General features: G+C 41.8%; 1 protein-coding gene across 1 annotated transcript in view; it reads left to right on the top strand.

The window, feature by feature from the left end:
• bola1 (bolA family member 1) overlaps positions 1-10,128 on the top strand; it is a 29,275-nt gene extending 19,147 nt beyond the window's left edge. Inside the window, exon 3 of the mRNA XM_063880435.1 lies at positions 10,108-10,128. The gene's annotated coding sequence lies outside the window, so the exon portion shown is untranslated. The remainder of the gene's footprint in view (positions 1-10,107) is intronic.
• Positions 10,129-13,741: the final 3,613 nt, after the last annotated feature.

The raw sequence follows: 13,741 nt of genomic DNA, 5'->3' as shown, positions 1-13,741 counted from the left end.
CTAGGAAAGGACCTGGTTTTGGAAAAGGGATCAATAAGGTTAACTAAATGTAATTTATTTGCATTGGAGCTGTATAGTACTGCCTTACCTGCTTATCTGTTCAGCTCTTATGATGATTCGATAATGCGTGCTTGATAAAGTGCACAGAAAACCAAAGAGATGTATTATTTGATCCACTGGGATGTTACATCATTATATAATTGATGCATTTTTCAGAAAAGTTTGCCTAGGATGTCTTTTAATTCTTTCTTTGAAGAAGAACTTTTTATTTTACCTAAGTTTGTGTTTACAAGCTGAGCCAAAAAGTAAAATCTAGGCAGGTGACTTAATTTACACATCACAAAGTCTGTGTACAAGTATCAAGCATGTACCTTCCCGGTGCTCGGAGCAGGCTGCTGGTTATCCTCCTCTTCCTCCTCAGGCTGCTGGAGTGACAGCACACTGTGGCCGTGCTTTGAGGAGCCATTCAGACCTCGCGGCCTCGGAAGCACAGGCGTGAAAATTGGCTACATTTAATCAGGCACGGTGGAGGATTTAGAGAAAAGGATCAAGAGAGCTTTGTCTAAATGGATTGGCTACAGTTTAGGGGTCCACCATCAAGTTATACCTAGTTAAAAGCACATCACTCGCTAACAATATAACTCAAACCACATGGCACCTCCCTGAAATGGACCCGCTTGGATCTTTATTCCACATTTTGAAATGGAAAATATGTTAGTTCTAAAAATGAAGTTGCAAGGTATGTCTACTGTGTCTCTGATTTATGACTACTGGAAAGGACACGTTAAACTCATAGACACTTTGATGGTAAAGCTTCATTGTTTTCTTGTTAGCTCTTTATGATTTGTATAGTGGTTTCCAAAATCAAAATACTTGAATACAACCATATCTAGAACCAAATACCATTAAACATAACTTTAACTTTTGTAAAATATGTTAAAAAAAACAAAGCTGTTCTATATTTTTTCTAAGTTATGATTCGGCGACCAAATTTGTGCAGTTAGACTAAAAGATGATCTTGATAGATTCTTCGGTCAATCATTTCATCCATGTTCAAAAAACAGAAAATTAGGAAATAAATCATCTTTTGTGCGTTGGAGGTACATCAAATGACTCACACACACAGTGGGACAATTCTTTCCATCTCTGTACATTAGAATTTCAAGCTTACGGCCATGGCAATTTTTACCAATACAGTAAAGCCATACAAGACGGAGGCGACATTCAGAAAAGGGCCAGTGCAGTCAAACAAAGCACTAAATCAAGTGGCTTGACACATGCTCACAGACAGTTTGCCGTTTGTCACAGCGCCTGAATGGAACTAAAAGCAAAGTTGTGGACGCATCGGGCTGATCGGCATTGCTCAGATACTGCACAAGAGGCCTTTTCAGACAGCTGCAACACTGATTACATTGTGTGAAGGCCAATCAAAGGGGAAAATGACGAGAGCAGTCATGCCGGACACACACAATGCACAAATGGCAGTGGTCAGATGGTGGAGGAGAGAGAGATTATAGAGATGGATTTTGGGCTACAGGGTCACATATATGGGAAACTTTCACAGTAAGCATACAGTACATCACGTAAACAGCTTTGTTATACCGAAGTAAGTTTGATTCCATATGTTGAACAAAATACTGGAGCTTCTTTTGTTGAATGGCCATCGGCTTACAAGTGCAAGCAAATGAACAGAGTTGAGCTGTGTTTGATTTCATGAAAAAAACGTTCATTTAGAATATGTTCATGCAACTATGTTAGATTATCACATTTAGTCTAAACAGATCAAACATCTTCAGATAGTTGCGATAAATATTGCAACCTGAACAACTACTGATGACTATATCCATCCCATAAGTTACTTACTCAAAGTTGTAGCTCTTATGATGGTTGCTTTTTTCTTCTTTTTTTTAACAAAATGAAGAAATTTTAAAGGGACAGTTCACCAATTTACTGCCATTGGTGTGTTTCAGTTGGGGGGAAATGGCCAAACTGTTCCTTCCTGTAGGTTGTGCAATGGTCAACGCTTTGAACACACCGTTAACTTTGTAAACATAAAGAGATGCACGTGTTTAGGTTGAGGAATAGATCACTGTTAAGACAAAATAGGTACATTTGTCAAGCAACAAACATACTGCACTTAATTTAGATAACTAGCTTACAATAAGTAAACATATTAAGTTTTGGTTTCACAGGGCAGATAAACAGCTCTTTCTTGGCTGACATGTCTCAAAGTCTGGACAAATAAAACTAAACAAAAGTGAGAAATGGATGTAGAGCCCAGATAAAAACAACCCTTATTGCCGCTAACAAGAAAGTTACATCTGCCCGAGCTCCAAGTTTAGTACAGATGGGTATTTGGAGGCAGGTGAGACTCCAAACACAGAGGAAATGTTATTTACAGAGACGTAAAATACACTCGACACCACGTAAACACAGAGTCAGGGGGCAAATGACAGAAACACATGGCCCTGACACTCTACTTGCTTCTCTCTGAAGTATCTTCCTCTCTGTTGATGAGACCAATGATGATGCTGGTATTGATAGCCAAGTACATGCTGTTCACTAAAACATCACAATCTCTCAGTTGTATCTTTGCTATGTGAACGATGTAATGACGGGATTGTTAAAAAAGTCAGTATTCCATTTATTCGTTGCACACACTGTCTGCTACCTACATATCAAGCATCATTTTGATTATGTGCCTCAGAGAAACCCAAAAGAGTGTTTTTGCCTCAAATGCATCCCAAATGGAAATCAGTGTGTGTGTCTGCCATGTTTGTGTGTGTGTGTGCGTGCCCGTTCATGTGTGGGAGGGCTGCTAGAACAGGGGATTTTTTGTGTCGGGGAAGAGAGAGGCTTGGGCACTTCATCTTCTCTTGTGTGCACTGCCAAAAAGGGCAGAGGTCAAAAGTCAGGGCGATTGGAGAATTCCGCGCTGCATGCCGACAGATCGGGTTTCAAGCGTGGGGGAGGGTCGTGGATCGCCCTAGAGGGATAGGTGCTTGCGCATGTGTTTGTGTGCGTATATGCATATATACATGTAGGTGCTGTGAGCGTGCGTGTGCATGTGATGGGCCTGCGTGTGCAAAAATATGTGTTTATGTGTGAGCTTGTTCGGGCAGCCCTTTTTTTAAAACATCTTTTTGCAGCTTTAGTGCTCAGAGCATTTGGAACTTTCTCTTGATGTTTACTGCTTTGTGGGAGTCATTTGGAGGAGACTCGCCCATCATAAGGCAACAGCTAAACTCCCCTGACCTCAATGTCACATCGTCCGCAGTTGAAAGACATCTATTCCAAAAATGCTTTAGATCCATTTTGGACCGTTTGTCAGACAGGAGCTTTGAAACCTGTCAATTGTAAAAACCGAATTGTTTCTCTTATCAAATAACTTGTGTAAGATCACTTCTGTTGTATGGCTTGTCTTATTTTCCGTGTTGTTTTTTGAAAACTGAGTCATTCTTGTTGGATGTGACACTTTGATTGCTCAGATTATACTGTATTCTGTCTAATGACAACAAAGTATGTTTAAGTATGGCTAAGGGATCAAAGCCCTCCTTAACTGAGCAGGATAAGAGAAGATAGATCTCAGCCATGAATGCTGAAGAGTATGTCCCTGTTGTTTTAGTGCCCGAAATGGCTTAACGGTCTCACAAAGACTGCACAAATCATGTATCAAACAATGGTTCAAACCGTTTCATTTAAAAATGTTTCAGAAAGCTGCATTCTTACTAGTAATTAGAAACTTTAAGAGTGATCACCGACTAAGCTGTCTCTTCATAACCAACAAAAACCTTTTAACAACTTACTTGGTAAGAGTTTAAACTGTCGACTCAGCCGCAATCAATCCGGGGAGACACATCCTGGGTTTAAACATTTAGCAGAAGGTTCAGTCATTCAAATGGTTTCAGATGCAAAGGAGTACAGACCTCAGCGACTAGCAGTTCCCTTTGTGGCCTTTGTAACTGATCATTAACGAACATGTGCTCCGGGCCTCCGCTGGCTCCCGGGGAGCCCGGACTGATAACCACAGCTGTGTTTCTATTGTGCTTACCCGCGGTGCCGAAAAATAACACAACACCCCAGCTCTGGCTATGTGCTGGAATTTATTGTATTTACTTTCCAAAGCGTAAAGAACCAAAGGTTGAAACAAATCTGCAGTTGGTCCGGCAAGTAGGAAACATTGAGGATAACGAGAGCTTTTGTAAAACTGAAAAACAGGGAGTGATTTATGTTGGTGTGACTAGGGGTTTCTTTAGGGATGATGATGTTACATGAAAACTGAAGAGGCTAAAGGAGAGGTCGTGTGAACAGAACTGAGACATTTAACTGTAAAAGACAGATATTCAATTAAAGCCTTGATCTTGGGACATGTCTTGTAGATATTTGTTTATTATATCAGAACCTTTGAGATTTTAGATACATTTATAAAACACACTTTTACACTTTTTGATTCTGGAGCTCCTTGCAGCAGATCTATGAACTCCCTAAAAACGAAAATGCTATACATTACAATAAAAGCTCTTTGTCAGCTGTTTCAATGTGACAAAGAAAACTGCGCAGCTCCCTCATGACGCTGGCTTTGACTTATACCCTGCCTCACAATATGTGTATTGTGAAATTATGCCTTTGGCACTTTGCGGTTTTTGTGGTTTTTGCGGTGGGCAGAGGAAGTGCCATACTTTGACTGTGCACAAGCAGATCCAGAACAATTAATCCTCTCTCTGTGCCCTTCGTTTTTTTTTAGGGGAGAAATTGGGGTCAAAGAATCTGTTAAATCACACAGAAAAAGTATTGTATGCGAGTGTATGCAAATTCATTTAACCCCATAACAAGCCAGCTAGTGGGCATCACTCATTACAAACTCAGGCTTGTGCAGCCAAATATGTTTTATGAACAAATTCATATTTCAGTTTACTGACAATCTCAATGTTTTGGGGAAAATGTCTATAAAACGATGCACAGGAAATTCAATCTAATTAAATATTTATATTAAATTGAAAGGTGCAGCCACAAAAAAACATAACTTGAGTCTTGATTTTAACAAATGTTTTGTATTATATCGCTAAACCTCAATGAAGAGTTGGAAACTAATTCACAATATACGTCAGACAGTCCGACAGTGTAGAGGGAAAATAGTTTTACAACCTTAACCTAAGGTATGCTCATACTTAATATTGGCACAAACATCTGCACACTTGCATGAATATACAAATGTTCACTAGAAAATAAGATGGTGACCTTACAAAAAGAAGAAGAGGTCCTTTGTTTGTGGTATTTAGCTGAACAAAGAGAACTTTTTTTTAAATGATGTGTTTGAATAAAAAAAAATTGCTGCAAGAGCTTTAAAATGTTGCTCTTTTAGTTCATGCGTAGTTGTAGTGAGTGTGTGGACACGCCCAACGGAGTCGGCCCTTGCAGCCACACGGATGCAGCAAGAGTTAACTAGGCTTTACTGGAAAATGGTACTCCTGTGATTCAAAATCAAAGCAACAGTGGCCAATATATACTAACTATTGGTGCATGAAATAAACCAAGTTTCACATTTCTTGATCTCACATTTCCCATATACTGGAACAAAATATGATCTTTAATTGGACCTACCCTGCTTGTAAAATGCTTTTATCTTTCAAAATCCACACCCATGGACTATAAGACAGTTTTCTTTTGTAAATGAGGCTTTATTCAAAACTATTTCAGACTTTAGAAAGCTCCTCCAGAGCCACAGAAGACTTTACACAACTGTTTTCACAGGCTCAGTATTACTCAACAGGGCCAGTAAAATTACCTTAAAGTGCAAGAGACCCAGAGCCCTTTTAAAGGGGAAACAGTATGTTAGGGGGTTTTAAATTCTGCAAACAGTATTGCAACAAAAACAAAAAGTAAACACACTGGAACATATTTACGAATGTGCTTAATGTCCATTTGTTTTTGTTCAAATGTATTTATATGACATTGAATATCAAATTTTCCACCAGTTTGACACTCCTAACACTAGCAGGAACATTGTTTCGAAGCTACTACTACTCACACCAGCACCTGTGCTCATGTTCAAAAGCATGGACATGTTACTCGCACACTCCTGACTTCCTTTACCTCTTCCTGTTCATGGGGAAGTTGTCACTTTAAAAGCCCCTGTCCACTCAAGTCTTTTAATAGTATCAGATCCTTTACTGCCCCTTTCATGCTCTGCTCTATTTTTTTTCTTTTTTTTTGGACATGGCCAGGGATCATGAAAGAGTGCAAACGAGTCATTGATGGATCCGATGGAACAGTGTAAACGTTGGGCTTGACCTCCTCCCTTCCTCCACTCCCCGGCTGTTTGAGCAGAGTGTTCGGATCAGGACCGACTCTCAGGCCCTAATGGAGGCAACTCATTTCGAAGCTGGCTCGTATCTTTGATGCCTTCCCCGTTAACAAAGCGTCCTTTCTATGACTGGGTAAGAATTGGCCAGCAGGGTTCCTGCGAGAGGGGAAATGTAAACGGGGGATTAGCTGGACTAATGGCCCCAACTTGTCATTGATGTTAATTAGCGTTAATTAGGACCCCTTCATTTAGCCGGTTGGACTGAAAGGCGGAGGCGAGCTGCTGGTGTTTTTGCAAATTTCCTGGCTCATGTTTGTGCACAAATTCTCATGCACACTTTTTTCACACTCTCACACACAAGCAAGAGCTCTCTCGTTAATTTCAGCGTCTTGTTGTTGCTAGTACTCGTACGCTGACGGGTTCCTTCTGTTTGTTCTTTGCTCGTTGTCGGAGACCATTTGCTCTCCCCCCACAATGGCTCCCTTTCACTGGGTTTGATCTTTGCAGCTATTCAGCCTCCTCTTTTCTAGTGGTCAAGAGAAGAAACCACCATTTCACCTCAACTCTTTGCACAGCCTTTAAGCCAGCCTTACCCCCTCCCCCTGCCCATGTGTATGCTTGTGAATCCACTGATCCAGCGGGAATGACAGTGGTAGGATTTGGGAACTTTTGCTTCCAAGGTTCCTCCACTGAGACATAATCGGCCACTTTGTTGTGTCGGTTAACCCCGTATTGTCCTGGAGGCCCCTTAAAGCTCTGATGCCATTTAGCCTGCTAGTATCTCCCCCTCTATGCTTGTGGTGACAGCTTTGTGCAATATGTACATATGCAAACACACACACACACACACACACACACACACACACACACACACACACACACACACACACACACACACACACACACACACACACACACACACACACATTTAGGAAACGTGTGACCCATACACATGCACACAAAACACAGAGAGGGCATGTCCTGCACGCTACCTGAGCCTTGTTTTTACTTTGACATGCACGGCCACCCCTTCCACTGGGCTCACTCTCAGGCTTGCTGTCCCAGCAGGATTCAGTGGTGTGAAATGGGGGGCCCACAGCTTGCTGCTGGTGGGAGTTAAGAGAGAAGAAGGGGGGAAGAAAATGCTTCTTTCTGGCCAACACCTGGTATCACTTTATTAACCCTCGGCTGTCTTGACCCCTGAGAGCCAAGGAACAGCAGGGCCAAAGGGGGCCGCAAGGGAGTGAGAGGTGAGGGGTGGAAGAGGAGAAGGGGTGCAAGGGGTGTATGGACGTCACCGCGCAGCCTTTGAAGGGGGAAGCAATGCCCCCACATAGGAGCCCCCGCGATGACTTTACCAGTACTGTGACCCCCCTTGACCCTGACACCCCCCCTCTGCAGCTGCTGGTTCCCATTGGCCCACCATGGGCCGCTGTGGCGAAGGGGAAGAAGGAATGAACGGAGGGAAGGAGAGCAAAGGAAAGAAGGGAGAAGGACGGGGAGCAGCAAGAAGGGGGCCATGCAAAAGGTCAACTGTTGGTCAGAGGTTTTTATTGGGAGTGCTGAAGGGAGGGAGCGGGAGTGGGAGTATGCGTTAAAGACCACCGTCTGAGATTTTAACTGCAGGGAGGGGAATTTGGCCTTTTTCCACCCCTACACACGTTTAGCAGTTAGAGGACAGGCTCTGAGTAGACCTGTATGCTAGCGGCCAAACACTAAAGTACAGAGAAGTTAAGTGAAGGGACGCCCCTGGGCACTGCAGGGTCATTGCAACTTCAACAGCTTCAGTGAATGATTTTGGGGACTGCTTGTTGACGGGTGCTGCACAGCAACCAGACAGAAAAGTTGAGAGAATAACCTGACGTCACACTCAGGGTATTGAAGATCTCTTGGGTCATGTAATTACCGTTGGATGGTAGGCCTGTGGAAATTCCATCACAGAGACGTCATACTGGAGGATTAGCGCTGATCCAATCAGAGGTTACGATCAGTCCAAGGCAACTCTGAAAACCCTATATGAGCCTCTGATTAGTTGCTGGCACTGTTGATAGGGATTCATGATCCACAAATAGAACCTGTAGGAAAGAGTTAGCCCCTTTGACCTTTCATTAAAATCACCGTCAAGATGCTTGCTGATGAGTTGTTAATCTCACCTGTAATTTAGACAACTGATGCACGTTTACAGACGACGATAGGGGAGCTTTGACAAGTCAATATAATTAATAAATGTTCTGATAGTTATAGTTGGAAATGATGCAAAGGGGACTGGTTACTTATTTGGTTCAACCATCAGTCGATATTCAAACACCCCCTTTGCTCAAAAAGTGTATTTTGTTTTTGTTACTTAATTTGATCTGTGTCCTGCACTGTGCAGAGTGTCTGACACTAAAAAGTTGCTTCATCTGTTGAAGGAGGAAAGTGTGTTTGTACTCGCCTTAAATCTGAGTTTAAGACGGGGATGTACAAGCGTAGTTTTTGGTTCAGTATGCAACTTACACAGGTGTGATGCAGAAAGTTGAAACCTCCAGCTCAAATATGCTGAGAATGAACTTTTCTATGATGTAGGAGACATTTTGTGTGTTCAACTTTTGAAAAAAAAACCAATCTTCTTTACATTACTATACACATTCATATTGGGATTGTTAAGCAGGGAAATATGTGTCGATGTGATTTCAGAAGTTTAACTGATTTGAATTGAAACACATTTGTGTGATTTAGCAGGCGCCTTGTTCAAATCACTCAGGAGCCACTTGGACACGAATGAAAACGACCCTCACTATCTCCAGTCCCTCTTCACTGAACTCCCTTGTTGCCTAATTTTTTACTGGCCTCCTTATCACAACCTGAAAGTGCACAAAGATGACATCTGTCTGAAGACACAAGTCCTCTCAGATACACAGTAATGGCCATGTCGAGTTTCTCTCTGCCAGAGAATGTGTTACAGGCTCTCTCTGGGTCGTGTTGGGCAGTCGTCCAGACTTCAGTCCACAACCAGGAAGACATTGTGAAAAACAAGGTTATCTCCTGACTCAACCCCTGCAGTGCAGAGTCAACACCGCTCTGCTGCGGCTCGCCTCGACCGGCGTGTCACAAGGGCTCAGCCTTCAGCCAGGGTCCAGAGGTTAATTTATTGCCTGATCGCATGACCGCAGTTCGGAGTAAAAATGGCAGTAAAGGTTACATTATGACGTCGAAGGAAGGGTGGAGAATCAGAGTATACTCCACTTGGTTAAGTGCATTGGTCACAGTCTGAACGCCTCATGGTTTATATGTCAGGCCTGCTTGACAACCACTGACCAAGCAGGACAGTATGTCTGCAGACGGACGGACAGACGGACAGACGGACAGACGGACAGACGGACAGACGGACAGACGGACAGACGGACAGACGGACAGACGGACAGACGGACAGACGGACAGACGGACAGACAGACAGACAGACAGACAGACAGACAGACAGACAGACAGACAGACAGACAGACAGACAGACAGACAGACAGACAGACAGATAATCATTAGTTAACTTTTTTTTTTTACTGGAAATTATGCATCAATACTGTATAGAATAAAAGATGAAAAGTAGCATACATGAATCAATACAATATTGGCATGGTAAATATCCCTTACCCTAACCATTCCCCACCACTTGGAAGATAGATAAATAGATAGAGAGATAGATAGATAGAGAGATAGATAGAGAGATTTCAGATTAGATTAGATATATGTTCCCTCTTTCTCTCTCTGTACCTCTTACTCTCTGTCTCCTTTCATCCTTTTTTCTCTGTCTCTCTTTCTCTCTGTAGGCATCTTTTTATGGAACTGACATTCCTGGAGTGGTCGAAACAGAAGCCCTTGTTTAGAGGCGAAACCCTCCCACCCTATCCCCTTTTTTCATCTTCCTAGTTTTGGAGCCCTGGGTCAAAGGTCGAGACCCCCTCCAGCTTCAGAGACATGTCAGGTCAGGCAAGCCACATAGCATTCCCTGTATAGCCCCCACCACCCCACCCTGCCCCCCCTTCACCCCAGCAAAAGGCCCGCTGCCGCTTAACAGCGACAAACCCCCTTACACAAGAGGTGTGAGTGTATGAGTAAGGGCTGAGTAAGCGTGTGTGTGACATTTTGAGAGATAGTGAGTACTAGCAATCACTTGAGGATTTTACGTTGCTGAAGGTGGTTCTTGAGATGACTCTATGTTCTGAGTATGAACAAGCAAGATTGAAACACAGAATGAGATCTGGTACCTTGATCGTTAAACATGTAATTTAATATTATCCAAGAAGCTGTTTGCAAATATAGTCATTTGAACTTTTGAAAGACTGGCTGATAGATTTCCCACAGTAAAACTGTTAAATAATAAATATAATCCACTTCCTGGAAATTGTGTTTAGTGTTATGACACTGTGATGAATCTAAATGGCAAAAGCAAATAAGCATAAGATGCTGGGTTGTAATAATAAATTGGTGATGTGTATTGATGATGTTTGTTTTTTTTACATCTGGGAATATTTTCCTGTGTGAAATGATAAATCAAAGTTTCATCTGTCAGGATTGTAAGCTATGGTTTGCTGCCATTGTGAAACTCACGCAAGCACATTAAGGAAATAATGCAAAAATAGGAAATAAATGCCATAAATTAAAGTGTAGCTGAATTAAAACTGTCAGGAAGCAATTAGGAAAACACCATAATTTCTCCAAATGGGGGCCAAAGTTGAACAGATAGCAAAATACGTGTTAAATGAAAATAACCAATTTTGGGAGTGTATCGCTGCCAAATGTTAAAGGTCACCAGACTCAGCGGGGCCTTCACTCGTGTCCTCTTTGCTTAGTCAGCAGATGCAACCAGCTCCACAATCCCACAAGAATCGACATGAGAAATGGGTTTGAGATGCACAAACAGGGCTGAGATGTAGTGCAGAGAAAATGGTGACCCCGTCCAGCAGATAAACAAATAACTAAATAAATCCTGGGGACACTGGGGGTGAGGGAAGCTACCCCCGAGGGGGTCAGAGCAGGAACAGATAAATCTCCCTTAAAGACGCCATGCCTCTCCACAGTTAACCTCTTAATCAACCCCAATCGGCCAAAGGAAACTGTGCTGACTTTAAAAAAACTTCATCATCTGTATCTGCAGTGAGTAAACACCCTCGCACATTTGCACAGTGTGACTGTAAGTGCATGAATGTGGGGTCATCAACTCCTGCATTATGACACTGTAATGCCATACAAAAAGTCCCTAAAGTTTATCATCAGTGTGTCTGAATAAGATTAAGATGATGAAACTTAAGTTACACGCCATTCACTTATTCACATGATTTATTTTTTGCACACTCACATTACTTGGTAAGCTACAATGTACTTCTTCCTTGTCTGTCCATTAGCGAGCCTCTCCAGAGCAGCTCATCAGCGCTTAACCTCCTGTGAGCACAAAAGCACCCAGATACGATCTGTTCACGGGTCATGCAAGACACGGGCAGCAGACGTACGACCTCTTAACAAACATGTCATTCTTAGCTTTGAATTTCTATTTCGGTAGCAGGTTACATACCTGCTCGCTTGATGCCTCCTTTCCTCAATGGGATCATATTTAGCAAGCAGAGCATTGCATTGTGGGCTCTGGTGTTGTCAGGCCGTCCATAAATTAACAAGCAAACCGGTGGCCTCTGCATTTCCTAGGCCATCCGGTGTGGTCATGTTTACCACCCCCTGCCCCTGCCCTGACACCCTCGTGTGTCAGTGCCTCACAGCACCAGTAGGTCCAGCCATCCATCACTGAGAAACACAAACTGGCAAGCTATTCTGTGCATTTGTTTAACTTACTTTTAGGTATGATAGTGCAAAGTTCACTGTGATTGGATGGTTCAAGGTGCAGCAGCTGAATCAGTGACAGAAATGATTTTGCATTCTTTTTCTACCTTCTTCTCATAGCTTGATCTCAAAACAAATCTGCATGATATTTTAAACTTTAATATGTTTGTTTTTTACTTGTGAAAAATAAGTTTGTAATCAAAGGCCGCAAAAGTCTATGAGGAAGACATTTTCATAGTGCAGTGTTAAGAAATACTTGTGAAAATAACAGTGGTGTAAACTCAGTAAGTACTTTTACTCAAGTAGGAGGTGCTTATCTAAGTATGTAATGTATGTCTACCCGTATGCTACTTTATACCTCTACATCTCAGAGGCACATTTTGAAGGCTATTTTTTATGATTATCTGAAAGCTTTAGTTACTTTTCACATTACAGTTTTTGTCCTCTTCCTGTCCAGTGATAAATTGAAAGATTATTTGTCCCTAGCTGGGTTCTGAAAGGGATCAAACTGAAGCTAAATAAACAATTAAAAAACCCTCTTGGATCCGCTGGAAAATGTGTCATCAGAAAGCTGAAAATAGGACGGTTTTTCTGGGCTCATTCAAATTAGAGGATTTTATAGAATATTATGCATTGCTGATTAAACTACCTAGCATACAAAGCGTAATTCAAACTAGTACAACCCTTTATTATTATTATTATTATTATTAAAAACACTAAAACCGGAGAGATGTTTCTACAGCTTTTACTTTCTTGAAACTGATTTATCCATACCTTTATCTTAGTTAGTAAAGGGTGTGAATAGTTCTCCCATCACAACAAATAACCAAAAATACCCTCAAACGTTATTGTGTGGTTCTGTCTAAATGCAGCTGCGGGGAGATTTCACAAATGCCATTTGATTTGAACTTTTTACGAGTTTTAAAAAGAGCAAGAGCTTTACTTCTTAAAGAAAACAGATTGACCTGATCACATACAATAGTAAACCTGAGGTTGATCCTCATTTAATTAACCCCTTTCTGGTGAAATTCATCATAAGCCTCAGCTGTATAGAATTACACTCTAATTATTGTACCCCAAACCCTGAGGTGCCCTTGGCCACTGGCCTACAGCTCGTGGAATCTACTAATAGCGAGTCACGGGGCTAATTGGTAGACAGGTAAGGTTACATGTGACAGCAATTAAGCCGCGCGCAGGGCCAACCTCATGGCCTCGGGCAAGAACCGCGCTGCACTCAGGACCCCTGAGTAGGGTTTTGTCTTTTAGCGCTTTCTTTCCTTTTGCAAGAAGCAGATTTGGGAATTAGCCTACAGTTCCTCTTTTTTTTGTCTTTAGATAGATTAAATTAACAGGATGTAAATGTACTGTTGTTTCGTAATTCGGCTGCTCTTGCTCTAGGTATATAAATATAGCCTCAAAATAAATCCTTATTTATCTGCCGTTTATCCTGTTTATTTAATTGTATAATGATTAGTTATATTATGTTACGAGCAATGGTAAGTGTCACGAAGTTTGTTTTGGCATTGACATGTAACGTAATCATTTGAAAAATATATTTGTTATTTATTACGGAGTTCTTGGGAATAGGTGCGGAAAAGTCCGAATTGATAGATAGATAGATAGATAGATAGA

The sequence above is a fragment of the Eleginops maclovinus genome, chromosome 3, assembly GCF_036324505.1.
Source record: "Eleginops maclovinus isolate JMC-PN-2008 ecotype Puerto Natales chromosome 3, JC_Emac_rtc_rv5, whole genome shotgun sequence".
NCBI classification, from domain to species: domain Eukaryota; kingdom Metazoa; phylum Chordata; class Actinopteri; order Perciformes; family Eleginopidae; genus Eleginops; species Eleginops maclovinus.
This window is presented reverse-complemented; position numbering and strand designations above follow the sequence as displayed.